The sequence below is a fragment of the Amblyraja radiata genome, chromosome 15, assembly GCF_010909765.2.
Source record: "Amblyraja radiata isolate CabotCenter1 chromosome 15, sAmbRad1.1.pri, whole genome shotgun sequence".
Classification (NCBI taxonomy): Eukaryota; Metazoa; Chordata; class Chondrichthyes; order Rajiformes; family Rajidae; genus Amblyraja; species Amblyraja radiata.
This window is the reverse complement of record NC_045970.1, coordinates 49,319,875-49,337,029: the sequence shown is the minus strand read 5'-3', so window position 1 is coordinate 49,337,029 and position 17,155 is coordinate 49,319,875. Positions and strand designations below refer to the sequence as shown.

Sequence of the window (17,155 nt, the reverse complement as noted above, 5' to 3'; positions counted from 1 at the left end):
ATTCCTCCCACAATATGTAAAATGTAAAAGAATATGTGATTCTGTTCCATTCTGTGTGTAGTTTGCTGTTTGTTTGTTTGTTTGTTTTTTGCACAAAGTCCGCGAGCATTACCACTTTTCATTTCACTGCACATCTCGTATGTGTATGTGACGAATAAACCTTGACTTGACTTCTGTTATAGGTCATTTTATATTCCCCAAGGTGTGGTAGATCATTTAAACTTTGTTTCAACTGGTACCCATAATATCTAGGTTAGCCTAGTTGGACATCAGGGTCTAGGGTGTCCATTTTTGGGGCGTCTGGTACCTGTAGTGAAGCGGACTATTTGTCTGGCGTAACCCATTTTGTACTCTATGAACTCAACTTGTTCATTTGGCATTATTTGTGAGTGGTACATTGCTCGTCTATATGCTAGCCCATTTTTTAGGCCCTTTGTGGGGGGTCTGGCGGGCCTTTTGCAACAGGAAAAATGTCTGCCATTGGTGTTGTTGATATAGGCGTGGCAGTGAGCACACCATGGTAGTATATTTAAGTGGTACCTCACTCATCTATTCGCACCCATTTTTTGGCCCCTTGGGGGGTCCCCCAGGTCTACACGCAGCGGGTGGTGCCCGGCAGACTCCCAATTCCGTTCATTTCAGGTGACCCCCAACCAGGGCCGGTTTTAAGCCGATTTGACCGATTGCTCCCAATTGGGCCCCGCGCCTAGGGGGGCCCCACACTAATGTTCCGTACTTCGTATGGAAATACGAATTCTCTTTGTTAACTAAAGTTTTTTTTTAATTCGCCATCCGGATTTTTTTTTTAAACGAACATGTATAACCAAAGATCTTCCAGCAGAGCTCCACTATAGGATCTTTGTGTATAACAACCGCTGCACGGCCATCAGACACAAACGATGTGTTAACTAGTACTGTTAGCACTTCTTATCAGCAAGTACTGAACTCGTTGTTATACAATCATGTCATCAATGCATCCATCCGCCTTCCTCAGTAAATGTTATTGTGTTTTGAACAAGTATTAATAACGTCGTGTTCCTTTGAATAAAATTCACGCGGCGTCATTAATACTTGTTTAAAACACAATTACATGTAGATGTAATGTAGATCGATGACACGTTGAGAATTTCTTTAAACTCACCATCATGAGTGAGGGCCCCGGAGGGGCTTCTTCCTGGTGTGCAGGTTAGTCATTCACCTACCGACCCACGTTGTGTCTCTTTGTGTTTTGCTCTCTCCCTCCCTCTCTCTCTCTCCCGCTCCCCATCTCGTCTCTCTCTAGCTCTCTCACACTGTCGCCTCGGCATTCCCGGAATCATTGACGTTTTGCGGTAGACAAAAATGCTGGAGAAACCCAGCGGGTGAGGCAGTCGCCTGGCCCGCTGAGTTCCTCCAGCACTCTGTGTTTTTTGTTTGGCTCTGAAGTTGAAGGTGGCTCAACGGGACGCGCAAGGGCTCTGGGGAGAGGGTTGCGTTTCTGGTCGAGATCTTTCTTCAGACAATCACAACTAATCTCACCGACGAGAGTTCAGTTTAGTCTGAAGAAGGGTCTTCTCTCTAAAGTCGCTGCGCTGCCTGTCCTGCAGAGTTACTCCAGCTTTATGTCTATCTTCAATTTCAGAGAAATACAATTTCTCACGGGGGGCTTATAACGTCTCTAAACCCCTCTGGGACCCTCTGAACACCTCTAAAACTCCTCTAGCCCCCCTATTTCCCTCTATTCCCCTCTAAACAATTGTAAACACACCTGAACCCATCTGAAGCCCGGTTTCGGCCCGAAACGTCGCCTATTTCCTTCGCTCCATAGATGCTGCTGCGCCCGCTGAGTTTCCCCAGCAATTTTGTGTACCTTTGAAGCCCTCTAAACATCTCTAAACCGTTTAAACCCCTCTAAACTAGGAGGCTGCAAGGTGACTTTGATATGCTAGGTGAGTGGGCAAATGCATGGGAGATGCAGTATAATGTGGATAAATGTGAGGTTATCCACTTTGGTGGCAAAAACAGGAAAGTAGACTATTATCTGAATTGTGGCCGATTAGGAAAAGGGGAGATGCAACGAGATGCAACGAAAAATGCTCACGGCAGACCAAACGTGTTAAACAGAAATTGGTCAGATATTGAGCTTTACACAGTGAGAAATCATGTGAAATAAGCACTGAATTTAATTTTAAATGAATGTACCTGCATGTTATACTGTTTAGTTTGGAGATACCACCAGATAGTCTGGTTGATACAACCAGATTAGTTTGGAGATACAACCAGATTAGTTTGGAGATACAACCAGATTAGTTTGGAGATACAACCAGATTAGTTTGGAGATACAACCAGATAGTCCACTGAGTTCGCCAGCGATTTTTGTTACAGATTTGACAAATTTATTTGGCGGCCAATCAAACGCTGTCTCTAAGGGGGTTGCATCCAATCACCAACCAGCTTGCCTTAAAATTCCCGAAACTACACGAAATATAAACATACATACATTTTTACTTTTCTAGAGTAGGGGCCCCGCCATCAGTTTTCTAATTGGGCCCTGCAATTCCTAGCACCGGCCCTGCCCCCAACACACTCCCATGGTCAGACATTGGTACCTAGTTCGTCTAACTAATGTCTCTGGGCTGAAGGTCTATTATTCTTAAACTGTGACCTCTGGTTCTGGACTCCCCGAAACATCGATCAAACAATTTTCCTCCATCTAGCCTTTCCAATCCCTTAAGAATCTTATATGTTTCTATAAGATAACCTCTCATCCTTCTAAATTCCAGTGAATATAAGCCCAGTCGACCTGTTCTTTCATCATATGTCAGTCCCGCCATCTTGGGAATTAACCTGGTGAACCAACGCTGCACTCCCTCAATTTATCAATACTGCTAAACGAAGGAGCGTTTCGAATGTGGGAAGAGATGAGGAGGTGGAAAAGGGAAATACTTAGGGTGCAGATTCCTCTCTCGGGCGGCACGGTGGCACAGCGGGTAGATCTGCTGCCTCACAGCACCAGAGGCCTGGGTTCGACCCTGACTCTGGGGGCTGTAACCGTCGCATGTTCTCCCTGTGACCGCATGGCTTTCCTCCGGGTTCATCCCACATTCCAACAACAAGCAGGTTTGTAGGTTAATTGGCTTCTGTAAATTCCCCAACTGTGTAGATAATGTGAAAGTGGGATGACATCGAACGATCGGTGGTCTCCATGGTATCGATGGGCCGAAGGGCCTGTTTCCAGGCTGTGTCTCTAGACCTAAGGCCCCATCCTCACCCCCTGCTTCCAACCAGAGATGACTCCCCTGGTCACCCTCATGCTCCTAGTAATCTCATGGAACATCATTGGCTTCTAACTAATTTTTCCTTCCAAGGAAATCTCATGTTCCTTTTTTAACCTAAATACTCTTCTCTAGCCTCTCCTTCCTCAAGCTGCTCACTGGACCGCTGTTGCCCATGACTTTGGAGATACAGTGCAGAAACAGGCTCTTCGGCCCACCGAGTCCGTGACGACCAGCATCCCCGTACACCAGCACTATCCAACACACACTAGGAACAATTTACAATTTTACCAAAGCCAATTAACCTACAAACCTGTATGTCTGTCGTGTGGGAAACCTATTGCATCTGGAGTTCCCACTGTGGGCTCCTGTGCATCGGCGAGACCAAGCGTAGACTCGGTGACCATCTACATAAGTTCTAGGAGCAGAATTAGGCCATTCGGCCCATCAAGTCTCCGCCATTCCATCAAGTCTGATCTATGTTTTATGCTGAAGCGGCACGGTGGCGCAGCGGTAGAGTTGCTGCCTCACAGCGCCAGAGACCCGGGTTCGATCCTGACCACGGGTGCTCTCTGTACGGAGTTTGTACGTTCTCCCCGTGACCTGTGTGGGTTTTCTCCGGTTGCTCCAGTTTCCTCCCACACTCCAAAGACGTACAGGTTGTAGGTTAATTGGCTTCAGTAAAAATGTAAATTGTCCCTAATATGTGTGCAGGATAGTGTTAGCGCGCTGGGACCGCTTGTCCGCGTGGACTCGGTGGGCCGAAGGGCCTGTTTCGGTGCTGTATCTCTAAACTGAATTAAACTAAATGTATGCTTGGTCTGCCAAGGCCTACTGGATCTCTGGTTACTAATTGATTTAACTCCCCTCCCCATTCCCACGCTGACCTTTCTGCCCTGGGCCTCCCCCATTGCCACAGTGAGAGCACAAGCAAACTGGAGGAAGAGCACCTCATATTCCACTTGGGTAGCTTACAAAAGTAATGGTACGAACAATGACTTGTCCAATTTTAGGTAACGCTATGAATCCTCCCCCATCTCCACCACTTTCTTCCCCCCTTCCCCCTCTCCTGTGCCACACCGACTCCCACCAATCTCCCTGTGTCTCCCTCCCACTCTCCACTGCACAGAAAGCTACTAGGACTTTGAAAATGGAGCCCAAACCTGGCGAACTCTGGTGTATGGTCTCAGTGGACTATTTCTGTACACTTTGTACTTAAATATAGTAATACTTTGCTGGGCTGTATGCAAAATTAGAATCTCACTACACCTCATGTAAACAAAAATCGAATTTCACTGCAACTCGTGAAAATAAAGGACCACTGAAGTAGGGTAAACATTATTATCAGCGCTAAAGGCTGGAGTGCAGGTTTTGGACTTTAGACTTGAAAGTTTTTGAGCTGACACTGTTCACCGTAGAGTGGACCAAGAATATGACTTAGCCTCCAGCATTGACGCGGAATGATGCACCAAAGTTGTTGCATTTTATTACTGCTTTATTTATTATTTTAATGCTTTAGCTCTGATATTACAGCATGTTGTACAATATTGATCAGAAACGGTGGCGCAGCGGTAGAGTTGCTGACTTACAGTGCCAGAGACCCGGGTTCGGTCCCGATTACTGGTGCTGTCTGGAAGGAGTTATGCCCCTGTCCCACTTAGGACACCTGAACGGAAACCTCTAGAGACTTTGCGCCCCACCCAATGTTTCCGTGCGGTTCCCGCAGGTTGCTGGTGGTTGCCGGAGGTTGCAGGTAGTGGGAGCAGATCGGGAAACTGACAAAAATCTCCGGGAACCGCACGGAAACCTTGGGTGGGGTGCAAAGTCTCCAGAGGTTTCCGTTCAGGTTTCCTAAGTGGGACAGGGGCATTAGTACGTTCTCCCCGCAACAGCGTGGGTTTTCTCCGGGTGCACTGGTCTCCTCCCACACTCTAAAGACTTACAGGTTTGTAGGTTAATTGGCTTAGTATAAATGTAAATAGTCCCCAGTTTGTGTAAATACCGTTAGTGTGCGGGGATTGCTGGTCGGCTCGGACTCGGTCGGCCGAAGGACCTGTTTCTGCTCTGTATCGCTAAACTAAACTAAAAATATTGACCAGAAAAAGGTGCCCAAATGGTCATAAAGCATTAAACGGAAATTAAAATAACATATTGCATATGTTGGAACTCTTAAATGCAGGAGTGTATCCTGCAAACTAAATCAAATGGCACCTCATCTATGGTGCTTCTTACACAACAATTAGTTCTCACCCCATCTTTTATAGTTTTGCACTCTGTATTTTACACTTTGTGTAGAAAGATGGTGTCGAACCCAGGCGATTATTTGCGTGCTAACCACAGAAGCAGATCTACAATCTCATATTACCATCTCTAGTCCTGTAGCAACATTTCTTACACTGTGGACACCTCAATTGTAATCATGTATTGTCTTTCCGCTGACTGGTTAGCACGCAACAAAAGCTTTTCAATGCACCTCGGTACACGTGACAATAAACTAAACTGAACTAATCTCCCCTTTGCTCTATCTATTGTACTTGAGTTTAGCGTCTGTACTTATGTACAATATTCTCTGGTCTGTTTGGATAGGAAGCAAAACAAAGCTTTTCAGTGTATCTTAGTACACGTGACAACAATAAACTTAATCCTTATCCTTTTACCCCAGAATTTAGTGGACAAACAATTAACGTCCAGGTGAATTTGTGACCATTGAGTAACGGGCTGGGAAATCACTGCTGGTGCCTCTATTCTGACCATCGCAACGGACGCACGTGAAATGGCGTCACATCCTCCACAACGCAGCTCTGATCCACCACATGGGTTTTCTCCAGATATTCCGGTTTCTCCCACATCTGAAAGTGTAGGTTTGTAGTTTAATTGTCTTCTGTAAATTGTCCCTGGCATGTAGGATAGAACTGGCGTATGGTAGATTGCTGGTCAGTGTGGACTTGGTAGGCCGAAGGGCCTTTTTCCATATATCTTAATTTAATTGAACCATTTACTTGGTTGAATACCCCCCCCCCCCCCCCCCCCCTCCCCCCCCCCCCCCTCCCACACCTCCCCCCCCCCCCCCCCCCCCCCCCCCCCTCGGTCACTGCACTCCCTCGGGCTTGATCATTGCACTCCCTCGCAATTTCTCACTCTCAACTCTCACCCAATGTTGGCAGCCCAGCATTATTATCATCATTATTATTAATATTATTATTCCTAATATTAACTCTTGAGATGTGGTTATAATTTGTACGTGTTGGGATGAAAAATTGAAGTGAATGTTTGCCCGCACTTGTCTGTAAATCCAACATCACTGGTTTGGGATTTGAATCAAAGTTTTTCAGTTTCACAACTAGGCTGCACAGGTGATAGGTAAGACTTGATTGTTCCTGTTTCCAGTTTCAGTTTCATTTCCACTTTCAGGGAGTGAACTATTTGGACTCAGCCCATCCAGTGGACTATAAAAACACCGCCCACTGTCTCTGGTCCAGCCAGTTCTCGGGAGGAAGACAGATTCCTGAACAGCAGCATGAGGTAAGGGACATCTTCACTTTGCACAGTGATATCAGAGATCAGGACCTTCTCAGGCACTGACGCTGACATTAGGTGGATGAGTAGAGAAGCTTAGTTTTTAGTCTTTAGAGATACAGCGCGGAAACGGCACCTCCGGCTCACCTAGTCCGCCCCGACCAGCGATCCCCGCACATTAACTAGCAATGTCACAAAATTATGAGATTTAAAAAATCAAGTCTGCAATTTATCCCATCAGATAAAGCATAAAAAGAAGTTTAATTTGACACCTAATTCACTTTCATATCTTCAGCATTAAAAAAGATATTGCCATTTTCATACTTGGAAATTAACATCTTGTTCCCTATTGCTTTTCCATTGACAACACAAAAGCTGTGATCGAGGACAGTCAAAAGCCCATAACCTTCCTTAAAAATTAAGAGAACTGAATGAAATTTTCGGTTATTATAGATTGAAGCATTCTGAAACAAATATAAAACATCTTACTTGGATGACCTGAAATTAAAGCATCTAATTAGTTAATTACCTAATTGTAGCTAATTACAAAATTGACCGTTGTGACGGAAATAGTAAAAACACCCAGACTGCCTTGAAAATTCAAAAATGTGATATTCTCAAGATCAGAACTTTAATATTATTGTATTATGCGCTGTAAGTCCGTAACAGATAGGTAAATAAATTACAATTTCTAGCAATAGACCAACACTTTATGGAGAAGATCGGTTGCTAGCTGGTACATTGGCATATCATAATCAGTAGCATCATCATACTCCTCAGATTGTAACCAATAAGCAACTCTGTACATCTTGTTTTTCCTCAACTTTTCAATTTTGGCATTGTAAACTACAAGTTTTTGCTGTTCAAACCACGCATGACATGCCTTTCTGCCCACTACTTTCCCATTAAGAATGGTCTGTAGATTCCATTTCTTAGGAAAAGGATATATTTTTTTAAATAGCCTAAGTATCCAAATAACAAACTAATCCCAATTCACACGAGAATTCACAATATAACATGATTTTAAAATCTCACTGTCATGAATTCATATGTCAGATGGAAGGAATTTGATGTTTAATTCCCATAAATTAATCTAGAAACATCCACTCAATATAATCAACATTTTAATTTTTTTGCACAATCCATGGGACTAAAACTGATATTTAGTATAAAAATATTGAATATGGGTGGACTATAACACAAAATATAGACGATTTAGATGCTCTTATGAGATGATTGTCCAAGAAAAAGAGCATTTAAATCATCTTGCGAGTGGGTTTTTCTGGAACGCGATCGATTGGAAAGTTGGGGTTGCGGTGAATTTGAACTCCATATCGGCAGGAAAAACACTGCCGGTTCGTATGGTGCCCAAATCACATTTTCGCAACGTAAAATCAGATTAAAGCCATCCCAAGAAGCAAGTTTATATGTAAAAGAAACGAGTTACCCTTTGTTTTGCCCCTTTCTTGCGATCCGTCACATTGTAGGCGTTGAGGGCGTTAGAAGTCGCTTTCTATTTAAATTAAATTATTAAATTGTCTCGCGATTAAAAAAATAAAATCGGGAATGGAAGTCGGATCGATTATTCTTCAGCAGCTGGCAGCCCGAGGAAGTCTGCCGCCGCCATTCAATGTGATCATGGCTGATCATCCACAATCATTATCCCGTTCCTGCCATCTCCCCCGACTCCGCTATCTTTCAGAACCCTATCTAGCTCTCTCTTGAAAGTATCCAGAGAACCGGGCTACACAGCCCGCCGAGGCAGAGAAATGTTTCTATAAGATACCCTCTCATCCTTCTAAATTCTAGTGAATACAAGCCCAGTTGACCCATTCTTTCATCATATGTCAGTCCCGTCATCCCGGGGATTAACCTGGTGAACCGACGCTGCACTCCTGTCACTGTTTTCCAAATGTGCTGTTATAACATTTTTAATCATCAACTCCAGCATGTTGGCCAGTTGGAGGCCACACCTTGTGTATTGTGTGCAATTTTGGTCTCCTAATTTGAGGAAGGACATTCTTGCTTTTGAGTGAGTGCAGTGTTGGTTCACCAGGTTAATTCCCGGGATGGCGGAACTGGGCTTGTCTTCACTGGAATTTAGAAGGATGAGAGGGCATCTTATAGAAACATATAAGATTATAAAGGGTTTGGACACACTAGAGGCAGGAAACATTTTCCCAATGTTGGTGGAGTCCAGAGCCAGGGGCCACAGTTTAAGAATAAGGGATAAGACATTTAGAACTCAAAGAGAGTTGTGAGTTTGTGGATTTCTCTGCCTCGGTGGGCGGTGTAGCCCGGTTGGAGATGGCAGGAACGGGATAATGATTGTGGATGATCAGCCATGATCACATTGAATGGCGGTGCTGGCTCGAAGGGCCGAATGGCCTTCTGCACCTATTGTCTATTACATTGGTTCCCACCCCCCTGCCCTGTTAGTTTAAACGTGACCTTTCTACACTCTCTTTCCCGTTAACTGCACGCATGCACTTCCACGTTGTTGTCTCCACCCCCCCACTGTATAGTTTAAACCCACCCGTGCAGCACTAGCAAAGCTGCCTGCCAGAATGTCGGTCCCCCTCCAATTAAGGTGCAACCCGTCCCTGTTGTCCAGGTCACCCCTGGCCCAGAAGAGATCCCAGTGATCTAGAAATCTAAATCCCTGCCCCCTGCACCAACTCCTCAGCCACACATTCAGCTCCCCTATCTCCCCGTTCCTTCCCTCACTAGCACGAGGTACTGGAAGCAAAGCAGAGCATCGTCACCTTTTCCTTTTCCCCAGAGATGCTGCCTGAGCCGCTGAGTTACTCCAGCTTTTGGTGTCTGTCTTCGGTTTTAAGCCAGCATACGCTGTTCCTTCCTACACATTAAGGAAGACCTTCTTGAGCAAAAGCTGCTGTATAACCTACAATGTTAATGTTTAGTTTAGTTTAGAGATACAGCGTGGAAACAGGACCTTCGGCCCACCAAGTCCGCGCCGACCAGTGATCCCTGCGCTTTTACACCATCCTACACACACTAGGGACAATTTACAATTATACCAAGCCTGGGCGGCCACGGTGGCACAGCAGTGGGGTTGCTGCCTTACAGTGCTTGAAGCGCCAGAGAACTGGGTTCGATCCCGACTACTGGTGCTGACTGTACGGAGTTTGTTCGTTCTCCTCATGACACGCATGGGTTTTCTACAAGATCTTCGGTTTCCTCCCACACTCCAAAGATGTACAGGTATGTAGGTTAATTGGCTTGGTACATATGTAAATTGACCCTAGTGTGTGTAGGATAGTGTTAGTGTGCGGGGATCGCAACGGGGTCTGTGCAGACTCGGTGGGCCGGAGGGCCTGTTTCCACGTTGTATCTCTAAACTAAACTAAACTAAAGTAACCCAACACCTTCACTCTCTGTCCCTGAAAACTTCAAACAAAGCCAGAAATCTTGGGGTCATTATGGATTCAGATTTAAATTTCGACAGTCACATCAAATCACTAACAAAATTGGCCTACTATCACCTCAAAAACATAGCAAGATTAAGAGGACTGATGTCAGCTCAAGACTTAGAAAAACTTGTACATGCCTTTATTTAATAGTAGGCTAGATTATTGTAACGGTCTCCTTGCAGGTCTTCCAAAAAAAACTGTCAGGCAGCTACAGCTTGTTCAGAACGCTGTTGCTAGAGTTCTAACAAAGACCAAAAAATTTGAACACATTACACCAATTCTTAAATCCTTACATTGGCTCCCTGTATGTCAGATAATTGATTTTAAAATCCTGCTGCTCACCTATAAATCACTACATGGTTTAGGGCCAAAGTATATCACTGACATGCTTCCACTATATAAGCCTTCTAGACCGCTAAGATCTTCTGAAACCAATCTGCTAGTGATTCCCAGAGTAAATACAAAACATGGGAAAGCAGGATTTAGTTCCTATGCAACAAATAGCTGGAATAAACTTTCTGAAGATTTAAGACTTGCCTCAACTTTGACCACTTTTAAAACAAGACTGAAGACTTTTATGTTTACTTTAGCTTTCAGCTAAATCTTAACTACATTGCACTTTTAACTTTTGCACTTTTTATAATGCATTTTTAATTTTGCTTTTCTTTTCTTTTAGTTCTTCTATTTTATTTCATTTTATTATTTCATTTATTGTATGACATGTCTTTATGTGAAGCACTTTGAGTCTGCCTCGTGTATGAAATGTGCTATATAAATAAAGTTGCCTTGCCTTGCCTAAACTAAACAAAACTATCAGCCTACAATTACAAGCCTGCAAGTCTTTGGAGTGTGGGAGGAAACTGGAGATCTCGCATTAAACCTACGCAGGTCACGGGGAGAACGTACAAACTCCGTACAGACAAGCATTGTTATCATTACAGTGTTGTCATTCTTATCCACGATGCACCTAACCCCTCCTTCACTCCTTTATGGCAATCAGTGCTCACGGAAGGCCTCACGAGTCCCGGACATAGGCCCGGAAGTGGGGCAGGCGGTCGACTCAGGCAGAACCCTCGACTGTCCATTGCCGGGGCATGTGAGCGGCCATCTTGGTCAGGTCCAGGGGCAAACCGACATGGAGGTCCCCCTTCCTCCCACCACTGAATAGCCGACCGAACCTCCTCCTCCGTACAGGGAAACCTAAGATCAGGAGGGTGGAGCTGAAATGCAGCTAAAACTTGAGCTTTTTTTGCTTTGTGCTATTCATTCAGCAGAATGTCTATACATGATTACAATCAAGCTGTCCACAATGCACAGATCCAGGATAAAGGGAGTAACGTTTAGTCCAAGGTAAAGTCCGATCATAGATAGACTGAGGTAGCTGGAAGGTCAGGACCTCTCTCTAGTTGGTGATAGGATGGTTCAGTTGCCTGATAACAGCTTGGAAGAAACTGTCCCTGAATCTGGAGGTGTGCGTTTTCACACTTCTGTGCCTCTTGCCCGTTGGGTGAGGGTAGGAGAGGGAGTGACCAGGTTGCGACTCATCCTTGATTATGCCTGACCCACTGAGCTACTCCAGCTTTTTGTGTGTTGTCCTATTGATCACCTTGTGCTCTCTTGCAGTGACACACTGAGGGAGTCCTTGTTGGTGAAGCTCGGCCAGCTTCAGTGCCACTTCACGTGGGGCCCACAGATGGTCATCGTTGACCTGGACGACGTGAAGCAGAAGTTGCAGGATTCGATTATCATCGGCGGGAAGCACCAAGGCGTGCCGCACAACCAGCTGGCTTACATCAACTAACTGCAGGGCAACTGCGAAGAAGCTCTCCGTGACTTAGAGGAGGCGGAGAGACGTCTGAGGGAGATCCATGGGGATGGATTTGAGAGGAGGAGCATCGTCACCCATGGCAACCGGGCCTGGTTGCATTACCACATGGGGCAACTCAGCGAGGCCCAGTCCTACCTCGACAAGCTGGAGGCGAAGTGTGGCCCTCTCACACAGGGCCCGCACGTCACGGCAATGGTGCCCGAGGTGTTGGGGGAGAAGGGGTGGTCTTTGCTGAGCTCCCGCAATCATTACTGTGAGGAGGCGAAGAAATGTTTCGCCAAGACTCTGGAGGAAGATCCCGACAACACGGAGTGGAACATGGGCTACGCCACCGCTCTGTACCGTCTGGAATCGATTTCCGCGATCCCGGAAAACCCCGAAGTGAGTCAGTTGGTGAGACAGCTGAGACGGGTGCTGGAGCTCGATCCGGGTGAATCTGTGGCCAGGGTGATGCTGGCCCTCAGGCTCCAAGAGTTCCAGCAAAAGGCAGAAGCGAATGAATTGGTTGAAGAAGCGTTGCGGACAAGCCCAGATTCTCCATTTATGCTCCGCTATGCAGCAAAGTTTTACAGAATACAGCGCAATGTTGATAAAGCGATAGAGCTGTTGAAGAAAGCCTTAGAATTCACTCCGCGTTCTTCCATCTTGCAGCATCAAATAGGTATCTGTTACAGGGAAAAACTATTGGATCTGCGTAGAAATCAAGGCGCAGACCGATTTTGGAACGGCATTTCAACTGAAGCCATCGAATGTATTTGCAAAGCTGGATTTTGCCAGGATCTGCTTAATGAATGATGAATCAGTTAAAGCGGTGGAGATATACAACAACCTTCGGAGTTTAGAGGATGTTTCTCCAGATGAAAAGCAGGCAATAGAGTTATGGCTTGGAGTATATGAACTGGATCACACCAAATCTGAATCAAACGCCATCCACCATTTTATGGAAGGCCTTAAAATCCAGCACGGCACGAAATATTGGAAAACTTGTTGCACTAAGTTGGAGAAGATTGCAAGAAGGCAAATTAACAGGAACCCGTACAACAGCAGAGCCTGGGGTATCCTGGGGTTTCTTCACCGAGAAGCCGGGGAGAATTCTGAAGCTGTTGAATGCTATGAAAAGGCCTTGCGGTGGGATCGTGGCAACGAAGAATATCTCAGCACTCTTCGTGAATTGCGCCCTTCTACTTAGGCTGGAGATACCAGGACCAGGAGGTAAGGGCGAGAAAGGTCCTTCCTCAACCATTCCTCACTAGAACATAGAACGTAACACAGTACAGCGCAGGAACAGGCCCTTCGGCCCACGGTGTCTGTGCAGAACACGATGCCAAGACCAAATCCTATCTGCCACCATTCCTTGTATATCCATCGGCCCATCCAAAAGTCTGTCAAATGCCACAATCGTGCCTCAACCACCACCCACGGCAGCAAGTTCCGGGCGCACACAGCCCTCTGTGTAAAAAAAACATGCCCCGCACATCATCTGTAGCCAATACCCTCTAGTCCAGGAACCTCCTCTGCACCCTTTCCAAAGCCTCCACATCCTTACAGCAATGGGGCGCCCTGAACTACATGTGATACTCCAAATTAACTCCAAATAACCAAAGTCCGATAAAGAAGCATCATGACTCCCTGACTGATACAAAAGTTAGTGGTTTTGCAGATAGTGAAGATGGTTGTGAAAGATTGCAGCAGGATCTTGATCGATTGGCCAGGTGGGCGGAGGAATGGTTGATGGAATTTAATACAGAGAAGTGTGAAGTGCTGCATTTTGGGACTTCGAACAAGGGCAGGACCTACACAGTAAATGTTAGGCCTCTGGGTAGTGTTGTAGAGCAGAGGGATCTCAGAGTACAGGTGCATGGTTCCTTGAAGGTCGAGTCGCAGGTAGATAAGGTGGTCAAAAACACTTTTGGCACTTTGGCCTTCATTGAAACATAGAAAATAGGTGCAGGAGTAGGCCATTCGGCCCTTTCGAGCCTGTACCGCTATTCAATACGATCATGGCTGATCATCCAACTCGGCATCCTGTACCTGCCTTCTCTCCATACCCCCTGATCCCTTTAGCCACAAGGGCCACATCTAACTCCCTCTTAAATATAGCCAATGAACTGGCCTCAACTACCTTCTGTGGCAGAGAGTTCCAGAGATTCACCACTCTCTGTGTGAAAAATGTTTTTCTCATCAGTCAGAGTATAGAAGTTGGGAGGTCATGTTGCAGTTGTATAAGACGTTGGTGAGACCACATTTAGAATATTGTGTTCAGGTCTGGGCACCAAGTTACAGGATAGATATTGTCAAGCTTGAAAGGGTTCAGAAAAGGTTCACGAGGATGTTGCCAGGACTAGAGGGTGTGAGCTATAGGGAGAGGTTGTGTAGGCTGGGTCTCTACTGCATGGACGCAGGAGGATGAGGAGAGATCTTATCGGGGTATACAAAATCATGAGAGGAATAGATCGGGTAGATGCACAGAGTCGTTTGCCCAGAGTAGGGGAATCGAGGAGCAGGGGACATAGGTTCAAGGTGAAGGGGAAAAGAGTTAATAGGAATCTGAGGGGTAGCTTTTTCACACAAAGGGTGGTGGGTGTATGGAACATGCTGCCAGAGGAATTAGTTGAGGCTGGGACTATCCCATCGTTTACGAAACAGTTAGACAGGTACATGGATAGGACAGGTTTGGAGGGATATGGACCAAGCAGAGGCAAGTGGGACTAGTGTAGCTGGGACATTGTTGGGTGGTGTGGGTGACTTGGGCTGAAGGGCCCCACACTGTATCACTCCATGACTATGAATCTATGACTTATATTCAATGCTTGGACCTATGAAGGCAAGCATAGTATATGGTGACAGACACAAAAAGCTGAAGTAACTCAGTGGGTCAGGCAGCATCTCTGGAGAAAATGAATAGGTGACATTTCTGGTAAAGACCCTTCTTCAGAACTGAAACGTCACCTATTCCTTCTCTCCAGAGATGCTGCCTGACCCGCTGAGTCACCCCAGACTATTGTGTCTATCCTCGGTGTAAACCAGCATCTGCACTTTACTTCCTCATCTTACCGTACGCCTTCTTCAACACTCGATCTAATTGTGCGGCCACTTTCAGGGCGTTGTGGAGTTGGATGCCATGATTATTACAGAGTCTGACCAAGCTTGTGTGCGGTGCCTTAATGGAGACACTTGAATTGACATTTTGTTGATGATCTTCTGCAGGTTTGGTGCCCGTTTCTCTGACTGATCTACAGTGATCCCATCTCTCAACAAACCTTCACATTCAACCAAAGGTGGATCAGAGCTGCGTTGTGGAGGATGTGACGCCATTTCACGTGCGTCCGTTGCGATGGTCAGAATAGAGGCACCAGCAGTGATTTCCCAGCCCGTTACTCAATAGTCACAAATTCACCTGGACGTTAATTGTTTGTCCACTAAATTCTGGAGTTAAAAGTTTAGGATTAGGTTTATTGTTGTCACGTGTACTAAGATACACTGAAAAGCTTTGTTTTGCTTCCTATCCAAACGGATCAGAGAATACTGTACATAAGTACAGTCGTTAAACTCAAGTACAATAGATAGAGCAAAGGGGAGATTAGTTCAGTTTAGTTCATGGTCACGTGTACTGTTAAAGGTTTAGGATTAAGGTTTATGTTCATTATTGTCACGTATACCGGGGGACAATGCAGAGCTTTGTGTTGCATGCTATCGAAATATATCAGAGGCTTAAGGTGAGGTGGGGGGGGGGGAGTTAATGAGAACCTGAGGGGTGCAAAACTATAAAAGAGGGAGTTAGAACTGATTTTTGTGTGAGAAGCACCATCGATGATGTGCAATCTGATTTAGTTTCTAGGATATAATGCCGACAATTACGAGTTTCAACTTTTTTGTTGCAAGCGTTATGAACATTGGGGCACGTTTCATGATCAATATTGTTTAACATTCTGTAATATCAGAGTTTGTGCATTAAAGTAATGAATAAATCACTCATAAAATGCGACAATTCTAGTGCATCATTACGCGTCAACGGTGCAGTCTAAGTGGTTTTCTTGGTCCACACTAAGGTGAACAGGATCAGCTCCAGGGCATTCAAGGGGCTACACGGTTGGGTAGCGGTAATGTTGCTGCCTTACAGCACCAGAGGCCCGGGTTTGATCCTGACTACGGGTGCTGACTGTACGGAGTTTGTACGTTCTCTCAGTGACCGTGTGGGTTTTCTCTAGGTGCTCCGGTTTCCTCCCACACTCCAAAGTCATACAGGGTTGTAGGTTAATTGGCTTTAGTATGACGTAAAATTGTCCCTAGTGTGTAGGATAGTGTTAGTGCGCTAGGACTCGGTCGGCCGAAGGGCCTGTTTCCGCGCCGTATCTCTAAAGTCTAAAACTTGCACTTCAGCCTTGAGCCGATATTAATAAAGTTTACGCTTGTTCAATGGTTCTTTATTGTCACGTGTACCGAGGTACAGTGAAAACGTTTTTTTTGTATACAGCCCAGCAAGGTATTACTATATATAGAAGGCCAATCCTGGATTAAGTGCAAAGTGTACAGAAATAGTCGGAAAAATCGGAAAAAAATCAGAAAAAAATCATCAGCGTTTCCACTTTGGAAACGGCCAGTTCTCTGTTCTCCCTTCTGCCACTTCCGCTAGTGAATACAAAGTGACAAGTAAATGGATGAAGGGGTGCCAGTGGATGTAGTGTATCTAGACTTTCAGAAAGCCTTCGATAAGGTCCCGCACGGGAGACTGGTGACTAAAATTACAGCACATTGTATTGGGGGTAGGGTGTTGACATGGATAGAAAATTGGTTGGCAGACAGGAAGCAAAGAGTAGGAGTGAAAGGGATATATTTTCAGAATGGCAGGCAGTGGCGAGTGGAGTGCCGCAAGGCTCGGTGTTGGGGCCGCAACCAGCCCCAGCCCATGCTGAACGTTCCATCGTGTGATGTCACAATGCCCAATGCTCAAATACATTGTTGCCATAGTGACAGTACAGAGAAGGTTCACCAGACTGATTCCTGGAATGTCACGATTTTCATATGAAGAAAGACTGGATAGACTCGCCTTGTACTCGCTAGATTTTAGAAGATTGAGGGGGTATCTTATAGAAACGTATAAAATTCTTAAGGGGTTGGACAGG

At 45.5% G+C, this 17,155-nt stretch overlaps 1 pseudogene; it reads left to right on the top strand.

Moving 5' to 3' along the window:
- Window positions 1-6,771: 6,771 nt before the first annotated feature.
- LOC116981423 lies at window positions 6,772-15,898 on the top strand (annotated as a pseudogene).
- Window positions 15,899-17,155: the final 1,257 nt, after the last annotated feature.